We start from the raw sequence: 9,646 nt of genomic DNA on the forward strand, positions 1-9,646 counted from the left end.
GGTGCGAAAAATGGAAACTAAAAGAAGCTATTTTTCGTCCAAAATATGTTTTGTGTTGGTGCCATGTAATGTGCAGTGACGGCGCCAAAGGGAAGCGAGGGAAACATTATCGGGCCTCACAAATTCTACACAGGCATCATGCATGCCTGTCCAAAATTTTATTTCTTACTGTGTTTGTCAAATGTATGGGGGAACCCCGCCAGGTGGTGTAAATTTGTAATAAGTGAGCAAATTACTCCTTAACATCCACCCAAGCGCAGCCATACGGCTCCAAAAGAGAACTATACAACTTCCACAGGAACTTCGTAGAAAATTTCGTCCTTGTCCGCGGTTCGAACCCTGGACCGAACCCTTCACCGGAGCAGTCGCTCTACCAACTGAGCTAACCGGGACGGGGTACGATAAAGTAGGACGAGAGCGAATGGATCAGTAACTCGAAGTTGGAACAGTGTTGGTCAAATGTTTAGTATTGGTCAAATGCCATTGAGTAATTTGCTCCCATATTACAAATTTACTCCACCTCGGGGGATTCCCCTAAACGTTCCTGGTATTGTGTCACATTATTTGTTTGTATGATTTCCAGTTATTATTCATTGCCAGCCGATGCAACCGTGAACCTTTTGTGCATATGCCTGCGGTCGAGAATTGTGGACGAGTCAAGGCTCAGAGGGGAGTTAAGGCAGAGAAACAATAATGTAATCACTCTCGTATATATCTAGTACCACACGTTACAACGTCGCCGTCGTGGCATTGTCCGTTTGGTGCACTATAATAATGCATTTAATGCGAAACCAAAGTTAAAAAATTTAAGAAAGGTAAAGAAAAAAATGTTCAGTGTTCAGCAGTACGCTGACGATTTGTAACCAAGCCGATGGCAACCTTAAAGGTGCAAAGAAGAGGAATCTAAACTCGTCTTTTTGCCGCGGGAACTCGACCTGCACGTTCCGAGCATTCTTAGATACTTGGACTTATTGCCCTGTGTGGCTGATTTCCCTAATTAAACCGGATTAGCGTCCGGCTCCCCCCCCCCCCCCTTTTTATTTAATTCTCCGCGTACGGTGGGCGGAGTGGGCCAACGCGTGGAGTGCCTTTCAGCCAGCTCCTTGGAGGCTTTGCTTTTGCTTTATTTTGTTTTTTAGGTTTCCGTGAATAAATAGTGTCATTCGCAGATAACATAGCCGCAAAATAAGCCCGCAGAAATAAAAATACGAGCGGACTATTTGCTGCTACGGATTACTACGTATTACTCCGCCGATGGCAGAGCGGCAAGCCTCCAAGGAGCTGGCTGAATTGCTGAATGGCACTCCACGCGTTGGTCAACTCCGCCCACCGTACGCGGAGTGTTAAAAAAAAATGGCGCGAGCCGGACGTTAATCCGATTTAATTCGGGAAATCGGCCCCACAGGGCAATGAGTCGAAGTTTCTGAGAATGATCGGAAAGTGTAGATTGAGTACCCGCGGCAAAAAGACGAGTTCAGATTCCTCTTCACTGCACCTTTAAATACGTCGATCCTCTTTCGTGCGTAACTTGTAGAGCTCCGCTAGCTGTTCTTTTTCCAGAAGCGCCTGGGGATTCCCGTGTCTTTGTGGGCCATCTCTATAGGCCCAGCTTATCGTGGAGCGATTACATTATCGAGTCTCAGTGAGCGTTTAGCCAGAATGTGTGGAAGTTCGAGAGATCTCGCGATAAAAGCAAGTTGTGTTAATTATGTCTCTTGTTAGCAAATTTTAAAGCATTCAGCACATATCCCCAACAACTTAGCGCTTAGGCTAGTATTCCAGAGTAAAAACACTTGGTTTTAAAAAAATGAGAAAGAAAAGCTGCCATGCCTGGTTGGGAGCAATAAGTAGATTCTAGATGGTTCGAATTGTAGGGGAATTCAAAAATTGCTCGAGTTACACAAAATTCGTAATTAATTAGATGAGTCTTTTTAATAGCCTTGATGTTGACGAGGCCAAAGCATCGGTTTGAATAAACCGGGGTTTCGAAATACGAGTAAGCGAGCTCGAATTAGAATATTTCATGTATACGCAGAACAAAACACTGTCGAGATGCGGATAGTGAGGCCTGTATCGTGCATTGCGAAGGCCCGTTGCTATTCTCGGGAAACACGTGACAATTAAGAAAAGCTGGGAGCAGAAGTTTGGCGTATATATTTAAATAGCTTATCTACGCCTCTCAAAGTGTGTGGTCTACTTGATGATACTAGGCATCCCCTTTCTAATCGTCAAGGCCTCCTAGTTCCCTAGACTGGGAGTGTTACGTCTTCGTGCGTCGCCCAGTCACGCTGGCAACTGGTTGTCTTACACACATACCCCTCTCCAATCCTTCCATCCCCACCCTCTCCAAAGCACGTTGACAAACCCGCTATTTCGTCACGTTCCCACCACCATCCTCGCAAAAACCCGGAGTGGACAGTAGGCCGAGGGACAGACCCAATCGCCCGCACGTCTGGTCCACACCTGGAGAACGTATGTTATCCCTTCGCCGCCGCCCCTGTGTGGTTCTTAGTCTTTGCTGTTCCCGAATGGCCTGCCTAGATATAATCCAATGGGGTATGCACTAAACAACAGCCTCAAAGTCTTTCTCTCGAATCCCTCGAAGGGACGCATCGGCACAATTTCCCTCTCCTCAAAATCCTCCTTTTCCGTAATCCCGTCAGCCCCCTGTCATTGCCCTTGGCACCTCCTGACCACATCGCTTGCTGCATTGTTTTGGTCCTTGAACTTTCTTATGGTTCTTTTGATTGTGCGCCTCCGCCTCCCTATCCTTCTGCCTGCTTCTCACTTTCTCTCTTTTATTTTGTCCTCTCGTTTTCTGCTGTTTCTGCACCCGTTCACCCTTCTGCGTAGCTCTTGGCCTCCGCCCGTCCATCCCTGACCCCGGCACCGTCCCAATCCTCTTCTGTCTGGCACCTGTCTCCCCAACACACTCTCCTTTTCCTTCACCCACTGACCTTTCTTTCTTTCTGCATGGCTTCCCACGTGACGACATTGTCTAGCATTCATCTGTTTTCGTTTGGGCTTTTCTTTCAAGGTGTAAGATCGCGTTCCTCTCGTCTCTTCCGAAGTATTTTTACGATTACTCGCAGAGCATCTCTCTTGCAAATCAGCATGGGATTTTGAACGTATTGGCGAAGGAGGAACAGGTTCTACCCTTTACAGTGCTGGCGACGTGCTACTATCGGCGTTAGATATCGGTGCACGACCAAGAGCAGCGACCTCGAAAAAGCAGCGCTAGATCGGCAGAGGCCCATAACGCTGTGTTCAGCAGGCCGTACAGCTTGTGTTACTTTGGAAATGTGTCACTACCTGCTGACTATTCCTTCCCCACCCGCTCTCGGGGCTATGTATACGGGAAGGTGCGTAATGCTGACAGGTGAGATGAAAGCGATAGTGAGCAGGGGTATGTTCACGCACGGAAAAAAAAAATATGACAGATTTTATCAATGAGGTTTTGGAACACTCTGGGGAAATAGAGCACTACTCTTTAGATGAGGAAACCGTCATGAGAGACATGCTAAACTACCAAATAATTGTGCGCAGCCGTCAAAACTGTCACCGCGCAAGGAAACCATAAATCGATGTGTTTTCTTGCTAACACTAAGTTCTAGCAATTGGGAGTCGTGTACCCACACACTTCCTAATCGATTGGTACACTTCCGGAGTCGCTTGGAGGCCGTTTGTCCATCAGAAAGGCAACACATTTTCAAAATTTGTCGAATGGTCCATCGACAGGAAAGTAATACGACTCGACAGCATCTAGCGCGCTAAGAGTGCATGCTTCGCGGAGGGCACATATTTGGTCGCATTGGCTTGCCTTGGCATAAAACCACATTGCGATCTGCAGTTGTTCCGAATCAGCCTGCAAACGAACCCACGAACCCAATGACATCAGACTCAAGCCGCAAAAAAAAAAAAAAGAATAACAATGCAAACCATAAACGACACGCGCTTTCCGCCGGAGCAGTGGCCGGAGGTAGCGCCCGAGCGGATAATTATATGCAAAACAATGGCGCCAAAGGTGGCACGTAAGAGACTTGCCTTTCTTGTTGTTGCCTATAATGCAGGATTAATAATTGTAGCCTTAGGGGCTGGCTCTAGTACCAACCCCACTGCTTGCTTCAGCAACTAAATTATTTTGCGACGAGTCATTTGCTTCTCATATATCATAATGGAATTGCGTTCAACGATTATGAAGGTTTACGCTATTCCACTGGATACTTGCTTCGCGCATATAAGTGGTGGCTGAATTAGGTGGAAATAAGAGCAGAAACTCAATGAAATTGCGTGAATTAAAACGGCATGTTGGGGCTGCACGCTGCAGTTGCGAGCGTATACAGCGGGCGATTGCTTGCTGATCTTGAACGCAGTTAAAAGGATAAAAATTGAGGAAGAAAGAACGTGATCGGGGTGACCGAGCCCACAAAATATCCGTGCCAAAAAAAAAAAATACTGAAGAAAAAAAAATGTGCCGTGACCAGGATTCGAACCTGGGTTATTGCGGCCACAACGCAAGGTACTAACCACTATACGATCACGGCTACCCAACTGGGCGGGAAACCACGGCTTCCGAGTCGATGTGAAGGCTATGCGCGGTGTTGCTGTCGTGTTCCGCTGCTCACTTTGGTTTGCCGCCGTTTCATTGATTTTCCTTTTCAGAAATTGCGAGAGCTGATTCGTTTGCTCTCGTAACCAGCATGGGACACAGCAAAAGACCTGTCTGCCGCACCGCGTTCTTCTTTTTTTATCGCGACGCACGCTGGCGGTGGTTTTGGAGCGAGGTTGCGGCGGCAAGGTCAACGTTCGCCTGCATATTTAGGCGGTTAGGTGTGTGTTGGAAGTTGACACTGCCCACTTTTAACGAACGTTAGGAGAGAATAATAATTATGTAGGGAGTAATGCAGCGAGCAGCCGAAAAAGTTGGCTGTTGCGGACGCCTGGTTGAGCATAACGTCTCGTAAGCCATGTCCTAAACGCTGCGCCTCCGCAGTTTGGTGGTGGTATTTCCGGTCGCAGCGCGTATATCGCTTTGTGTGTGTGAGCGTGTGCGCGTGCGTGCGTGCGCGCGTGCGTGCGTGTGCGTGCGTGCGTGCGTGTGTGTGTGTGTGTGTGTGTGTGTGTGAGTGAGAGAGAGAGAGAAAGAGAAAGAAAGAATGGCTCAGTGGTTACGGTGCTCGGCTGCTGGCCCGAAAGACGCGTGTTCGATTCCGGCCGCGGCGGCTGAATTTCGATGGAGGCGAAATTCTAGAGGCCCGTGTACTGTGCGATGTCAGTGCACGTTAAAGAACCCCAGGTGGTCGAAATCTCCGGAGCCCTTCACTACGGCATCTCTCATAGCCTGAGTCACTTCTGCACACCTTGCTAGAAATTCGTTCGGTGTATTCTCGGGCTCAATATTGCTTTTTAGTATCTAATTTTAGCAAGAGCTTAAGTAGCCAGCCTTGTCAACTTCTAGGTGCTAAGGCCCACGTTGAGAACTGTTAGATGGGGTAAATTTCTGTCACCAGTTGCGAAGATCGACTGAAAATAATTACTCAGTGAGTTGACTCTCTATTTCCTTTCGTCAGGACTCGTCACGTTCCTATTTTGTTTTTTAAGGGTTCAAGTACTGCCAAAATTTCTGCGGAGAACCATTGGTTTGCAAGAAAAATAGTTCGTTCTGGATTTCATTGTACATTTCATATTACTGATTGCAATTGAGAGAATAAAGGTTCCTTTGATACTGGGTTTTGTTTTTAAAGAGGTTCACAGCCTCTTGACTTTTCTCTTCTCAAGAATGCTGTCGCGATTTATCCACGGGTTACGTTTATTTGATTTTTTAGTTTTGGCTGGTACGTATCAACTTATGGAAAAAGCTATAATAAGTCCCAATCTTTGTCACAATGTTTCACTATCCGTGTTACTGTCTATTTCAAGTTATTCAAAGAAAGATAATAAGATAGGTGGTCGAGTATGCTGGTGTCGTCTGCTCTGTGGAAATCGGCAAATGTTACGAATGATTTTCAGGCCACTAGCATGTCACGACTGGGTAAATTGCAAAGTGTTATCTTTTGGCCTGACATATGATCCAGAAGCTGAAGCCTTGCTTTATCTATTAGTGATGACTGAGAAAAACTAGGTCAAGTGTGTTTGAACTGCTACCTCGTACGTGAGGATCCATAGCGCACAAAACTGAAGGGACACAACACAAGCGCTTGATTAGCGCTTGAGTTGTGTTCCTTAAATTTTGTGTGCTATGGATAATCATGTTGACTACCCACTAGCCCGAACCCTGACCCTTCTGCCTCGTACACAATTGGTTTATTTATAATTTGACTGAGATTAAAGGTTAGCATGGTATCAAACAGTAAGTCTGCGAGTTTAGAATGATGTAGCATAGTGTTCCAATAAACATTGGGTAGATTGAAATCTCCCATTAAGTTTAATTAACCTAGCTCCAAGGAAATGCCTGAGCATATAAGCATGCAAGGATTGCAGTACGTTGAGGCTTGTTGGTTTGCAACAGCACATGATATCGATGGCCTCTTCGGCACTGCTCACGCAGTTCCTATTCGCTCTACTGGTATCCTTAGTATACGACTCCGCTATAGTACGTCCCCGTTATTAAATCAGTTATTAAATCTCTCTAACAGCAGGAAGCTTTGAAGGTACGTAACTTCCGATCTAGCTATGTTGTGAGTGAAGTTTTGTTTTTCTAGCGTGGTTTAGTTCAGCAAAGAATCTGCCGCCGCACTAATCGTCCGAGCCATTCATCGAAATAGTTCAGTGGAAGCTGGGGACGAATAATGGAGCAATGAAGGCTGTTGTAGTGTATATGTTGTTAATTATTGTTTAAAAGTGTGGAAGAGAAAGGTCACTTTTTACAAGCCCCAGCTCCGCAGAATGTAGCCAGCCACCACTGCGGTCTGTCCCTTAGAAATGTAATGTACTACCATAAAGAATTTCTTCAGTGCTTTCAGTCGTACAGAGGGCAATATGCTCGTCTAGAACACGTTCTTGGTGTGTTTCGGCAAACATACAGTACTAACACTTCTCCTCTTGCCTTCTTCCTGTGAACGATTTTAATTGCCATTTATCACTGGGGACGCGTCGGACGCAACAACAACGAATGAATTTTTAGGAATACTACATTGCCATACTTTTTGGCATTCGGGTTGAACACGCGATATCTAGCGATGGCATCTAGTTAAAAATTGTCTCTATGTAAGCATGTGTAGCTAAACTCATACGATTTCATTGTCATTTTTTGCCTTCCTCTTCGCAGCGGCTTTGGGAGCTGCGGAACACACAGCGGGGTCGTTCTAGACATGTGTTTTGCTCTCTGTACTTTATGCTGTTTATTCTTAAAAACGGGGTACTACCACACTTATACTTCCTTGATGACGAGAGCCAGTTGAACCATGCAGCGGCGATAAAAGAGCAACCCAGAAAACGCTCCGCTGTATCGCTTATCTCGTCGCCTGGTTGTACCAGCCAGGAACATCCCTTCATGCGGTCCCCCCTTTATTCTTTTGTTTTGTCTAATGTGGGTGCGGTTATTTTGGTTATTTATGATTGCACGTAATATTGCAGTTTGTATTCCCCTTCTTTCTTTGGTCATCGCCTTGAGATTCTATATTCTTAACTTAACTACACTGGATGTGGTTGTCCGGTAGCGCAAACCGCACTGAGCCCTATCTATACTATCCTTCCCGGACACGGCGGCTAACCGTTCCGGAAAACTGGTCCGGATGCATGGATGAGGTGCAAACTTGCATTAGTAAGTCGCTTGAAGAGTGCTTTCGGTGAATCGCTTTCACGGAAGAACAGGGACGGGACGGGTCACGTCCGCGTTTTCTTTACGAACGAAGTTCAAGAAATGCACAGTATAGATCAAACATCCTCTTCGATATTATTCCTTAATAACTGTTTAGTATTCGATAGTCAAACATCGAGTGAAGTTTCCGGCGCTATACTTGTTTGCCGCCTCTATTTTTTGGAAAAAAAAAATCCCCTTTGAGTTTTTGACTACTCGTTAGCAAGAGTAAATTTCAACTGACATGCACTGGGAATGCACACGCGATAGATGTGCTTTGTACGAGAGCATGTGTTCATCCGTCTACTGTGCATGAAGACATTTTCTGAGTGGCGTTCCTCGAAACTGTGGAAAGCGAGTGTTTGCCAAGCTCGCGGACGGAAAGGGGAATACTCTGAAATATCTTTGTAATGGATCGGTAGTGTACGCGGGGTCATCGGAACGTGGCTGGGGGCGCTCAAAGCGAAGCGTCCTTTCTTGGAACGCGCCCCCTCGCGAACGCGCTGGGAAGAACGGGTGTCCCCCGCCTCGCGGTACCGATTCGCGGACGTGCTGGCACGAATGTATAGTTGTGTTTGTTTTTATTTTATTTGGTGGTATAGAGGGTGGTCTACCTTGTAGAAGCCTGAGGGCTGGCCATGCCCTTGAAGAACCAATCAGGCTAAGAGCACAACATGATTGGAAGCTACGAAATGTGGGCCGGGCCTTTAGGGCTTTAAAACCGGGCCCCGGAGCTGGAAGCGGGGTTCTGGGCTAAGGTGAGATGCTACGCATCTTCGGCTACGCCGAGTAGGGGCCTCCCCTAATATTAGCCAGTTCCGCCTTTTGGTTGTTTGTCTTTTTGCCGTTGTATCTAACTTGTATATTCTGTAAATATTTGCATATAAATCTCCAGTTATTCCCTTTTTTATCCCTGCGTCTCAACTCATCTTGAGACCGTCTATGACGGGGCACCTCCGGTGCGAAGATCAAGCTTCAGTCTTCTAGTTGGAACCAACCGTCTCTGGCGGGGCACCCCTGGTGCAAGGAAGACAGGGAACCTGTGAAATGTACTATCTTAGACCCTTCTTCTTCGATTTTCTTCGATCCTTGATTGCGCGTGTTTCCCTTTCCCCAATCCTTCATTAGGTAAGCTATTTTGGCGGTTTCGAGGGCTGGTTTGATCAGATGACACGAGTGAGAAAAATGCAAAAACAAATCATTCTCCTTGCTTGTATCTTTCTTTCTGTTTACTGTTTATTAATTGTTAATAAAGAGTTAACCTTTCAGGAAGTGTCCTCAAGCAACATGGTTGAGCAGCATCGCATTTGCAAGACGTCAAAACCATCCATTATGTAAACAGCGCGAACTACAAGGGACAAGAAAAGAAGGGACACAGGACGAGCGCTGACTCGCAACTAAAAGGTTTATTCACTGAAACCTTCTTATATGAAGAAACAATCAAAGGGAAGAAACAACACAAAAAATTAAAAACCATGAAACGCACATTCGTCAGGTGCTCCCGAGAAAATTCATCTCCCTTCGCAAAAAAAAACAGATGGTTTGCTGACGCAATTCAGTTGATCCCCTGCGATGTGAAAAGCCTCGACAACTTCTCGTGTCGTCTGATCACTGTGGGTGTATAGTACACGTGTTTGATTGAATAATGCAGTGCATTTTTTCTTTTTATTTTTCATGACTTTACATTCTAGACAATGTTTGACCAAATGTGAAAGGTCATCACCAATGTTTAAGTCGTTCCTGTGCTCTTGTAGGCGCCGTTAAGGCAACGCCCGGTCTGACCAATGTAACACGCTCCACAGGAAAGGGGTACACTGTATACAACACATGTTTTACAGGCCACAAACT

General features: G+C 46.0%; 1 non-coding gene across 1 annotated transcript; it reads right to left on the minus strand.

Annotated features, from left to right (window-relative positions):
* Positions 1 to 4,472: 4,472 nt before the first annotated feature.
* On the minus strand, positions 4,473 to 4,544 carry TRNAH-GUG (transfer RNA histidin (anticodon GUG)). The gene has a single exon. It is a non-coding gene; the product is annotated as a tRNA-His (tRNA).
* Positions 4,545 to 9,646: the final 5,102 nt, after the last annotated feature.

Source organism: Amblyomma mixtum, chromosome 4, assembly GCF_055824585.1.
Source record: "Amblyomma mixtum isolate Tamu chromosome 4, ASM5582458v1, whole genome shotgun sequence".
Taxonomy (NCBI): domain Eukaryota; kingdom Metazoa; phylum Arthropoda; class Arachnida; order Ixodida; family Ixodidae; genus Amblyomma; species Amblyomma mixtum.